The following is a 13,133-nucleotide window of genomic DNA, read 5'->3' on the forward strand; positions in this document are numbered from 1 at the left end:
AAAGGAACTAAGCAAGGATGTGGTCTCATTTGGAGTCTGGTTTCAGCCTGGCCCCACAGGTTGTTGTGACACATGACTTGCACCACAGTCACCTCACCTTGAGACAAAGGGTGTTGTTCTTTTTTAGTCCCATACCAGTCAGTCACTGACCAGAGAATGAAGATCTAGAGTGGGTAAGCTATCTATTGAGATGGCTCTTGTTCACTCTAGGCAGTTCTCTGAAGAAAGGTACAGTTGTTACCTCATTGCAGCTAAAACTCACTGCCACTGGGAGGAGGGTGCATGCCCTACTAACAGGATGTGGGCAAGGCAGCAACAGCATCTCCTGCCATCACCAAAATCATCTCACCTTGTTGTCGTGAGCTTCAACCACTCAGGAACACTTGATGCTTTTTAAATATGCCTGGCAAATCCATTATTTCATGCCTTTCCTGAAATAGCTTTTCTACCCTATCCAGCTACCCAAGTCCCACTCAACCTTTGATATAGCCCAAACCGTTTTACATCCGAAAGTTCTGTCCTTCATTTCAGAATCTATCAGCTTTATGTCTCCCATCGGAGTTTCTTTATACTTCTCTTGTCCATTTATTTTGTGTGCTTTTTTTTTTTTAATTTTTTTTTAAATTTTTATTTATTTATGATAGTCACAGAGAGAGAGAGAGAGAGAGGCAGAGACATAGGCAGAGGGAGAAGCAGGCTCCATGCACCGGGAGCCTGATGTGGGATTCGATCCCGGGTCTCCAGGATCGCGCCCTGGGCCAAAGGCAAGCGCCAAACCACTGCGCCACCCAGGGATCCCTTTTGTGTGCTTTTTAATACAGTTAAAAGTTCACATTTTCTTTCTCCCAAATCAAGATGGAGGTCATTCATTTCAGTTTGTCTTTGTAACAAATAATTAGAAGCTTGGGCTTCCTCAAAAGTTTATAAATGCCTTTGGTGTGAAAATGGAATCTTAGTCACCATCTTTCATTCCCTTAGTGCCTAGCATGAAACCCAATCATTGTTTGTTGAATTGAGTTAAATCAAGTATAATATCAAAAAAATAAAAAGCTAAAAAATAAATAAATAAAAAGCAACTGTTTTTCTATCTGGCCCATCTGGCGTGGAAATTTAAAAAAAAACTTCTGATTTCTCATTTGCTGCCTTTCTTTTTTAGTCTATTCCTCTCTCTCTCTTTTGTGATTCTGCTAATCCTTCAGTATAACATTTTATTCACTCTGTTCAGGTCATTTTTTATGTACTAACAAATATCGTGATTCAATTGACTATCTTCTATTATAACTCAATCTTTTATGTCTTTTAATAGTGATGATTAAGAAACAAAAACTTCAGGACACCTGGGTGGCTCAGTGGTTGAGCGTCTGCCTTTGGCTCAAGGTGTGATCCTGGAGACCCTGTGGAGTCCCAGGTCAGGCTCCCTGCATGGAGCCTACTTCTCCCTCAGGCTGTCTTTCCCTCTCTCTGTGTGTGCCTCTCATGAATAAATAAATAAAATCCTGAAAAAAAGAAAGAAAGAAAGAAAGAAAGAAAGAAAGAAAGAAAGAAAGAAAGAAAGAAAGAAAAAAAGAAAGAAAAACTTTGTGTTCTGTTTTTAGAGTTTCCCAATTAATATTCTTTATTATATTGAGGTCACTTTACTTCTCAGAAAATATGTGAACCACAGATTTGTTTGAAAAGCATTATCTTTTCAAGGACTTCTTATTTTTTTTTAAAGGACTTCCTATATTAGGCATTTGGCATTGGCTTTTGATATGGATACAACACTTGAACACTCCATGTGAAAAGTGGACTCCTTAATAAAAGAAACAGGGATCCCTGGGTGGCACAGCGGTTTAGCGCCTGCCTTTGGCCCAGGGTGCGATCCTGGAGACCCGGGATCGAATCCCATGTCAGGCTCCCAGTGTATGAAGCCTGCTTCTTCCTCTGCCTATGTCTCTGCCTCTCTCTCTCTCTGTGACTATCATAAATAAATAAATAAATAAATAAATAAATAAATAAATAAATGAAACAACTGATACCATTATTTCTAACATGTTCATTTCATAGTCATGGGGACATGGAGAGCCAGAGGTTATGATCAAGTTTCATACTTGCTTCAAATCCTGCAATGGTTCTCTGAGGCTCATAGGACAAAATGTAAACCTCTCAATATGGCTTGCAAGGGCCTCTGCAACTTGTTCACTGCTTTATCATACAATATTACCCCAGCTATAAAAAGCTACTTATATTCTGCCAAACTTACTCTGTGCTCTGACACCTCTTCCTGAATCTTTAAAATACTGCATTTCCAGTATCTTGGAAAACAGGTTGGCACTCTCATATTCTATCCCATTGTACACTGAGCTCCTACTAATTCTTCAGGTCTTAGACTAGCTATAACCTCCTATGCTCAAACTTCCCAGACACCCTCAATTGTTTAGATATCCCTTCTTCAAGCATCTAAAATACTCTACTTGAACTTATCATGCTGAATTATTAACACCTATTTCCTCATCTGGAATTTCAAATCATACCTCTCTCAGTCAGCATTATCCATCCTCTTTACTTCATATCTGTTGGTTTGGCTTTTTTTTTTTCCACATTTGTCACTTTCGACATATGATATAATTTACTCAAGGTTTACTCCTGGCCATAACAGAGTAACTGGTATCAACTTAGCACTACTGATATAAACACCTACAAAACTAGAAAAAATATATATGAAACAAACATTTTCATAAATTTGACAACATGCAACACAGCATTATGATCCCTAAGTGAAGGGAAATTTCAAGGTGAGCTCCACAGTAGCCCTGGCTTTCTACCCAGAGGCACCCTCCAGACAGTAGTACCAGGAGGTGCAGCCCAAGCAGAGCATGGTGGTCTTGCTGAACTGAGGAGAGAGATTAGATTTCAGGGCTGCTAGATTTCCAGGTGACTGGAATTTACAGGAAAGAGGAATGGAGCAGAAAAAAGTTGCACAGAGAAAAAGCTCCAGACATGTTCGCAGTGGTTCCCATTAGTCATTAACTGAAATTTATGCTACACACTGAGGACAAGACTCCACAAAGCCTGGAAGAAAACATGGGCCGGAGAACAATGAGCTGAACATAGATTCCACAGTGGCACACACCTGGGAGCTCACTGCAGTTCTGACCAATCAGTGACTTGTGGGAAAATATCAAGCAGGCTAGTACACCTACAAATAGGATAGCAGAAGGAGGGAGAGAGAGGGACAAATATATATATATATATATATATATATATATATATATATATATATATTAAAAAAGAAAAAGAATGGCTGAGAAAAAAATACAAAGCCAATCGAAAAGGCTCAATTAACCTTAAGCAATATTTTAAAAATCAAGAAGAAACAAATGAAAAAAAAAAGATTACATCTAAGCATATTCTAATCCAATGCTAAAACCAATACCAAAAAAAAATTCTAAGAAGAAGTCAAAAGAAAAAACAGTAAAGAAAATACAAGACACATTTCAGGGGAACACAGTGGTAAGAATAACCAATGACTTCTCACCAGAAACAATGCAAGCCAGAAGACAATGCTACATCTAGAAAGTGCTGAAAGGAAAAGCCATCACCCATGAATTATAGCAAAAAATATCCTTCAAAAATGAATGCAGGCTAAAAATATTTCCAGATGAACAGATGCTGAGAGAATTCACCACAATCAGATCTGCTCTACAAGAAATGTTAAGAGTTTCAGGCTGTGGGGAAATGATACTGTTTGGAAAGTCAGACCTACATGAAGGGATGAAGAACACTAGAAATGGAAAATATGTAACTCCAAAAGTCAGGTGAGGAGAAGTCCTCACAGGAGAAGGGCGCAGCCTGAAATCAGAGGCTGAGAGGAGCAAAGAAGGCATGTACAACAGGAAACAAGAGAAATGAGTAATTCCAAGACTGGACCAGAGTGGCACCTGGGTGGCTCAGTGGTTGAGCGTGTGCTTTTGGCTCAGGGTGTGATCCCGGGGTCCTGGGATAGAGGGATAGAGTCCTTCATCCCTGGACCAGAGATAGGTCCAGGGATGAAGGACTGGACCAGAGATAATAATAGATGAACCTAGAGCTTTTGTTGTTCCAGAAAGCAAGGAAGTGGTCAAAGGAATAGGATTCAGAAGCTAACTTGAAAGCCAGCAAAATAATTTTGTACAGTAGCAAAATGAATAATGACAATCATTGATTATAAACCGTTGATTAAAATGAGAAACCGTGTGTCTATACTGGTAGAAATAAATGAAATTCAAACTTTATGAGGAACTGGAGATTTGCTTAACTCCAAAGTATAAGATACTTATTAATTTTGAAGAAGAAAAAACAACTTTACAGTAGCCTGGTAGACCCTTTTTAACCAGGTGACCAATGTGAACATCATCAGTCACAGGACAAATTGAAATTGTGTCACTGGATATAATACAATAAGAAGAACACAGCATCACTGCTATGAAATTGCTGCCAATGAATCATAAGAGAAAATATCAGGAGAAATAAAAAAACAAAGGACAGTTCCACAAAATAATGACCTTTACCTTTCAAAAGTGTCAGCGTTACGGAAATCAAGGAAGGACTAAAGAACTCTTCCAGACAGAAGAGACAAAAACTAAAAGCAACAAGTGATACTGAAGTGGACACTTTTGCTCTATATAAAGGATATTTTGGGGACAACCAAGAAAACTTGATTGAGGTATGCAGATTAGGTGGTAATAATAAATCAATGGTAATTTCCTGATTTTGATGGTGATATTGTGAGTGTGTAGGAGAATGTCTTGGTTTGTAGGGAATGTTCATTGATGGAGAGGATAATATAAAATATAGAGGGCTCAGTCGGTTAAACATCTGCCTTCCGCTCAGGTCATGATCTCAGGGTCCTCAGATGGAGCCCCGTATCGGGTTCCCTGCTCAGGGAGAAGCCAGTTTCTCCCTCTCCCTCTGTGCTTCTCCCTTTCCCACTTGTGCTCTTGCTCTAATAAATAAACAAAATATTTTTTAAAAATAATATATATTAAAAACTCCAATGAAAAGGCAGATATTGTCAGACCAGATAAAAACCAAGATCCTAGTATATGCTGTCTACTAGAAACACACTTTTATAGAGAACCTCTTCAATATTATGTTCATTGTTTGTCTTCCCCCAGAAGAGTGTCAATCTCATAAAAACAAGGATTTTCATAATGTTCTTCTCTCTTTCTCAGGATCCTTAGGACTTAGAACAGAGCTTAGCACACAGTAGCCACTTCAAAAATGTTTGTTGAATGGACAATTAAATATTCCTTTTAGACCACAAGCTTAAGGCAGGACCCATATTTCCTACATCACTGGTTCCCGTTGGCCTTGCAGTTAGAAAGCCTTCAATAAACAGTAGAATGCACTAAAAAAGGTTAAGAACAAAGGCATTTGCCTTGCCACCATGAAATGAGGCAAAATTCACATGGAATTTCTTGCTGTTATCTGAAAAAAAAGATTAAAACAAGTAAAAAATTAAGTTAAGCCATTATCTATTAAACACTGAATGGCTGCTGGACTATGGAGACATACATTTACTAACTTATCTATTATCTGCTCCCACCTCTACCAAAAAAAAAAAAAAAAAAAAAACTATAAATGGAAACATTTTACCAGGGTTTTTATTTCTACTGGAGCAGATATCCTAGGTATTGATTACCAGATGGTCATGATAATGGCATGAAACTTCATTAGCACTAAAAATGCTAGGCCCAGCAAAATGTTGCTTATAAGGTTTTAGGTTTCTTATAAGATATACTGATAATGTGAATTAAAATATCCTTTTAAGTATCCCCTGCCCTGATTTTATTCTTGCCTGTACTTCCGTGCATGAGAAAAAAAGAATTCACTTTCTCATTGCAATCCAATATAGATTAAACCAATTTTCTTTTTCCGTAGAAAATTAAATTATTTTTAAAAACTAAAAATTGGGACATAATCTCAATTTCTTTTAAAAAAATCTTCAACTACTTTGTATTTTGTGACTGCAAAACTAATATTTAGCTCAAAAATGCCTCACCCATGCTCATCTTTATTAATCCCTTCCTTCTTAAGACAACATTGTAGAAATGAACAGTTTTTAACACTTTAAATTGGCTTATTACACACATACCAAAAGGGACACAAATCATAAATGCACAGCTCAATGAATTAGCACAAAATGAACAATGGACACAGCTGTGTAACCAGAACCCAAGTCAAGGAATAAAACGTTATTAGCATCTCAAAGGATAACATGGTCTCCCAACCACTTGGCCTGCCTCTCTCCCCAAACATATTCCCTTTCCTGACCTCAAAGCAGATAGATAAATTTGTGCCTGCCCTTGTATTTCATATAAATGGTATCATAGAGTATATATAATTTTGGTATTTGGCTTCTTTCGCTCAATATTATATTTTTGTAGAGATGAACTTTTTATCTTAAATTGAAATCCGTATTGAATTTTATGTGATAAAACATAATCAAATATCATCCTTGAACTCATTCTTTTTATAAACATAAATTTCAGCAAAATATAATTTTGCCAAACATTATAAAGTCACTAAAATAGATATTGAGACTAAATCAGATTTTACGAAAGGTAATAAAAGCGTCCAAGCTAGAGCTCAGCTCAGCTCAATGACCTGCAATACATTGCTGACTTTGTTTCTGTTTGTAAATCATTCTCTCTAAAAATGATTGTGGGCATATTGAATGATATTTTTTTCAGGGTCCTGAATACTTCATTGCTCTTTGGTGTTAGATTTGAAGCTGCCTATTTGTAGAGAGAACGGAGCATCTGTGTATCACTCAAGTAACATATACACACTCTATTGGTCCTTCCCTTTCATTAGGCTGTCACTGATACTATAGAGTTTTACAGATTACAGGTTTTGCCTAAAGCTACAGTCAGCTCTCTTACCCAGTAATTGGATAGACAGATTTGGCTCAGCTCAGCAAGTCTGTACTTCTGTATGCAGAAGAAGGCCTGCATTGAAAAGAAACAGCCTGGCCAGGTCCGGATAAACAAAGCTCCATGGGGAAGTTCAGAAAATCGCCTTAAAGAACACTTTTGGTCTCATGCCTGCATCTTTACCAATTGAATTTCATAGTTTATGGATACATACACATCATTAGATATTAAAAATAATAATCAAAAATATATGCTTTGTTTAAAAAGATTTCTAAATTCTAAATTTCAAAATGTTGGCTTCATTAAAAATGGATGTTTTCTAACTTTCTGCACCCAGGTACGTACAAAATTTGCAGCCAATATTCAGTCCATGATTTTTATTTGTTTTCAGGACATATCATTGCTATATAAGGAGAAATTACATGGACGCTACAAGCTGCTGTTTAATGGCAAAAACTCTAAAGTTAATTTGTTCATACCATACTTGTTCTATAATAAAACTTAAATCTGGAGTAGTCTAAGTAATAAATTTATGTTCAGTGTGGGAGAGCTTATGACACCACGAAAACCTCCACTTTTTCACTTCATAAATTTACTGCTGTATTGGCCCAAATATAAGGCTTAGTTAGGCTGCCTTCATTTTCAAGAGAGAGGAAAATTTCAGGTTGCAAAAAATAAGCTCCATCACACAAAACTTTCCACTTCTAGCCCCCAGGGCAGTTGAAGGAGTGGAAATGTGCCCTGCTACCCCTTCCTTCCTTTTGCTTTAGGTGGTTCCAGCTAGTGTTACTGATACTGAAATTTAAATACAATTGCTACCTTAGCAAGCCTGCCAGTCTGTTAGAAGTTGCATTCTGTTACTCAGCTGGCTCCGAAAAGGGGCTAGTGTCTCTCACAGAGTCAAGCATTGTTAGAAACAAAAACCTTTTGAAAATGGAGATTTTAAAACAGATTTAAGGTGATTTAATCACCTGCCTCCTCCAAGGCCTCCACAGCCTCTCACCTCTTAGCAGCTTGGAAGAGAGGCTTGGCAAAGGAGGAAGAGGTAGCAATTCTTTACAAGAAATTGGTGAAGGTTCTTGGGAGCTGTTGCTTCTGCTCCCCCATCCATGCCAATTCTTGAGCTTGGAGAGGAATCCTGACCCTCTAGACAAACAGCATTTAAAGTGTGAATCCTGGCTTTCCATTTGCTGTGCAGTTTTGCGCAAGTGTTTTTTTTTTTTTTTTTTAACCTCTCCAACAGTTTCATCATGTGTAAAATGAAAATGCTTTTTATCTCCCAGGGTTGTTTCAAGAATTAGGTGAAAAATGTAAACGGAGCCCTCAGCACATAAAAAGCACTAATAAATATTAACTATTCCGACTAGAGCCTTTGGGACAACAGGATGGACTGCCCACCACAGATCCATTGTCTTTGTTCTCTGCACACAGCTAGACTGTATGGGTTCTCTTGCAGGAAGGTGGGGTCGTATGGCTGAGTTCTAGCCCACAGGATGTAGATAGAAGTTATGTATGCCACTTGTGGCTCAAAACTTTTAAGAAGTTTGTCCCCGCCCACCACCTTGTTTTTCTCCTTACCTTTATTTTATTTTTTAAAGATTTTATTTATTTATTCATGAGAGACACAAAGAAAGAGGGAGACATAGACAGAGGGAGAAGCAGGCTCCCCGCAGAGAATCTGATGCCGGACTTGATCCCAGAACACTGGGATCATAACCTGAGCCAAAGGCAGAAAGAAGCTCAACTCCTGAGCCATCCAGGTGCCCCTCTCCTTACATTTAGATGCAAAGGATGACAAGTCCCTATGGAATGGAGGAGCCACAGATAGGAAAACCAGAATCCCAGAATAACCACAGCATGAAGGAAGATAACCATTGTTATACCCTAGCCAAGACTAACTTCCCTGGATTGTGCTTTGTGTCATGATTTATTTGGGGGGGTCTATGTAATACTAAAACCTACCTTCACTAATTAAAACAGCTATAGAGAACCAAAATTGACATTTAAAGTACTCTCGGTCTGGTAGGTCAGGAGATCTCACTATAAAACAAATGAGATATTCTCAGCTCTCACTATAAAACAAATGAGATATTTTCAGTCTAGCTTAGACTTATTCCTTCACATCTCTATGAAGTTTTTCCCTTGAGCTGAATTTTCTTCCATTACTGTTCACTCTGCACAGCTCCCAGATGTATGTGCTCCCATTCTGTCTCCGGGACCTAATTCTCCTTAACTCAGTCAAAACAAGCCACCATGTTTTTTGTGTGCTTTATCTAAAACCAAAGCTCAAAGGAAAGCAAAATAAGAAGAAAAAAAATGCAAAATAAGGAGTATAGTTTTCTAATCCTAAGAATTTCAATAAAAATACATATGATTTTATTAAGCATAAAAGTCCTATATATACTGAACCTGGATTATTTCCTGTTTGATATCTGGTCTTGAGTGGTGACTGACATCTTATTTCACCTGCCAGACAGCAGATGATAACTAAGTACACAGAAAAATACACACTTCCTGTTTCTGGTGGGATACACTTCCTGATTCAATCCTCCGCCACCTTGCTGGTCTGGGTACCTAGGACCTGTTTCCACTTTGCAGGAGAGACCTAGTTTGTAGTCCATGTGTGAGTCAACAGTGAATGAATGCCTTGAGCCCCAATAAATGATATGACCATTCCCAGCTCCAATAATAAGCTTTGTCTATTTTCGGAGGTGCTTTATTCATGAAGTCAGAGATTATTAATACCACAAATGTAGTGTTAAAAAGCTCCTGCCTTAGGACTCCTGGGGGGCTCAGTGATTGAGCATCTCCCTCTGGCTCAGGTCCTGATACTGGGGTCCTGGGATCGAGTCCCACATCAGGCTTCCTGCAGGGAACTTGCTTCTCCCTCTATCTCTGTCTCTGCCTCTGTCTCTGTGTCTCTTATGAATAAATAAATAAAATCTTAAAAAAAGGTTGTGCTTCATGAGTGAGTCTACCCAGCTAAAGGCACAGCTAAAAATGCCCTCACATTATAGGTAGGATACAACTACCCAAGCTTCACCTAAAACATACAGGAATCCATAAAGAAACCTACTCTTTGTCTCTCCTCTCCATGAAAATTTCAGAACTTTCTGGCCATAAAACAAAAACTACCAGTGGTGGAATTATTCAGTTTACTACAGATTAATTAATAACCTAAGAAGTATCAACTTTAAATAAAATAAAATCAGCTTTAAATAAAATATAGGAACTCGAACTGTGTACTATTTCTGTAGCCTGTTATCAATGGCAATGCTAAATCAGGGTTTTATCAGTAAAAACCACTTTTTTTTTAAATTTTTTATTTATTCCTGATAGTCACACACAGAGACAGAGAGACAGAGACACAGGCAGAGGGAGAAGCAGGCTCCATGCAGGGAGCCCGACGTGGGATTCGATCCCGGGTCTCCAGGATCACGCCCCGGGCCAAAGGCAGGCACCAAACTGCTGTGCCACCCAGGGATCCCTAAAAACCACTTTGGAACAAAAACAACAGCAAATTTGAGTTTCTTTATCCAAAGCAACCTCTCTTGTCTTTAGTCTTTTAAAAAATAGTTATGATTTCCTAAATGTCACTTATAGTAGATTCAAACCACATCCATGCCAGTGTATATCTGTGCCACTGATTTGTAAGTAGCAGAGGAGACTTGGTCAGCTATGACCAGAAAATGCAAATTTGAAGATAGGTTTGGATGATTAAGTAATTTCTCAATACCAACCTGAAAGCAGATTTAAGTTTTAGTTTATTCCTAGCAATGACAAACTAAGATCACAACCTGCTTTGCTAAACAGAGTAGCTTTACGATGTTCCATTAACATCCAGGAATGAAAACTCTGATGTCACATAACTAACAATATATAAGAAGCCATAATCGGAGGTTTAAGCAACTGCATAGTGCTATGTTAATTATGCATTGCAGGCAAACTGTGATTGTGTCCTCGCCAGTATTTTATTAGAATGTCAATTCAATTGAATTGCATCCCATGGGAAAGATTAGCATGGATTTTAGTATGGATGTGTGAAAGTGTTGCTGTGCCTAGGCCAACTTTTAAAAGTTGTGTGCTAATTGGAGTGAAAATGGAAAGAGAAGTGTGAGATCATCAGGTCCAAGAAATCCTGTAGCCATTCTTCCTTCTACTCCACCATAATCCTGTGTTTGCAAATGGTACAAACTTAACACAAAGCCTCCCAGACATCACCATTGCACTTTGGGCATTATGAGAGGAAAAAAGGGATTTGGATGAGAAAATGTATGTTCAGACATATTCTCTCGGCTTATTTTAAAAAAATTTTTTGTTGGAGTTCAATTTGCCAACATATAGCATAACACCCAGTGCTCATCCCTCCAAGTGCCCCCCTCAGTGCCCATCACCCAGTCACCCCAACCCCCCACCCCTTCTCTCAGCTTTAAACGGGGAGGGAATTCAATATTAAACCATGCTCATAATGGGAATTTATTTAAAACAATTTTTTTGTCTTCTCTCAAGAAACTTAAGAGTAGCAGACTTTGAGATCTGAGGTCACTTCTAACACCTATATTTTATTGAAGAAACAGAGGCAGAAAATTAGAGTCACCAGACTAGCATATGAGTGGCAGAGACAGGTCCCAGGTCTCCCAAAAGTCAGTCCAGTATCCTTCTTTTATACTATTATTGTATAGTTTGTACATAGTTTCTAGTTTCCAATACTTTCCATTTTTGTCTTTTTTTTCTTTTTGAAACTTGTAATTAAGGGGGAAAATCTGAGTATATATACAAGCAGATGATTACTTTTCTTTGGCCAAGTAAAAATAGGATCCAGTAAAGGAGATGGGTAAAAATAGGGGAGAGATGTGTTGGTAAAATCCCCCCTCCCACCCCAGAGCAAACAATCCCTATAGGTTACAGGTCTTTGAAAACGGAGACAAGCCCCTGAGAAGAAGCTGTGAGCTGCTTTTTCTGTGTCCTTCCAGTTCCTGCAGCTTCCTTTGTTTTTAGGTGTTTTCAGGAGTTATCCCTGGCTGCCCAGATAAAAATTACAATCACTTCAGAAAAAACTCAAAATAGGATTGCCTCCTTTGTGATGATTGGGAAATTAAGCGGCCATCTGATACTTCCAGAATTAAGCTGCCAAGCAGAATCAGCTACCCTTGTTGACAATCGGCCTACTTTCTCCCCTCACACAGATGGGGGTGGGGGGGGCGGCTATTTTTGGGGAGGGAGGGCGGCAGTGGACTTGGCCAAAGAAAGAGAAAACTTTAAGTTTCCAAAGAAACTTAGGGTGAGCTACTGTTCAGCCACTTGTTCAGGCAACTCCTTCCCCATCTCTACCGACCTCCGCCCCTGACTCAGGAGCCCGCTGAGGAGTGAACCAGGGGAGAGCGCTCCCATCCTGGAGCCCTCAGCCTCTCCTCTCCTGCCCCGCAGGTACAGGGGAGTTCTTGGGGGTAGGAGCTGCCAGCCAGTCCAGGTGTGGGTCAAGTCAGGCCTATGGAAAATGTCAAATCGCCTGCGCCAGGGTAGATGCCACTCAAGCACACGCAGGTGCTGCTTTTCAGAGTCCAGGGGCATCAAGAGAAACCTGGCGACTCAGAAGGTGCTCGCGTGCCGTGGCCGCATCTTCCCCAACACTGCTCCCCACGGCCCCCTCCCCGCTGTCTCCGCCCCTCCCCCCGGGTTCCAGAGCTCGCGGGGTCCCCCATCCCCTGACCTCCCCGGATCCTGGGATGGGGAAAAGGGTCTCTCCCTCCCTCTCTCTCTCTCTCTCCTTTTCCAACCATGTCAGACTTTGGCTTTAGACATCCCCACGCTCTAGCCCTCTTCTAGGCTCGGGCTCTCGGGGACCCCCACTCTTTTTCCCCGTCCCAGATTCTGTGCTCTCGGGGCAATCTGCCCCTCTCTTCGCTCGGGGCCGCCCCGCACCCCCCGCGCGCCCTCCCTCCGCCGCCGTCCCCGGGGCAGGCTGCCCGCGGCCCGCCCTTCCTCCCCGCGGGGTCACTCGGGGACAGGCGCCCTCCCCCGCCCTCCCGCGGCGGGAGCCCAGGCCTCTGGCGGCGGCGGCGGCGGTGGCGGAGCTCTGGGCCGGAGCCGAGCCTTGAACTCGCTCGCGACTCTGGAATCCTCCCCGAAGCCCCGCGCCCGGGACCCCACCCCTGCCCCTGCCCCTGCCCCTGCCCCGGGCCCGCCCCGGCGACAGCCCACCCGGGAGGCCGCGGCCGCTGCGGAGCTGGAGCCCTG

The sequence above is a fragment of the Vulpes vulpes genome, chromosome 11 (genome assembly GCF_048418805.1).
Source record: "Vulpes vulpes isolate BD-2025 chromosome 11, VulVul3, whole genome shotgun sequence".
Taxonomy (NCBI): Eukaryota; Metazoa; Chordata; class Mammalia; order Carnivora; family Canidae; genus Vulpes; species Vulpes vulpes.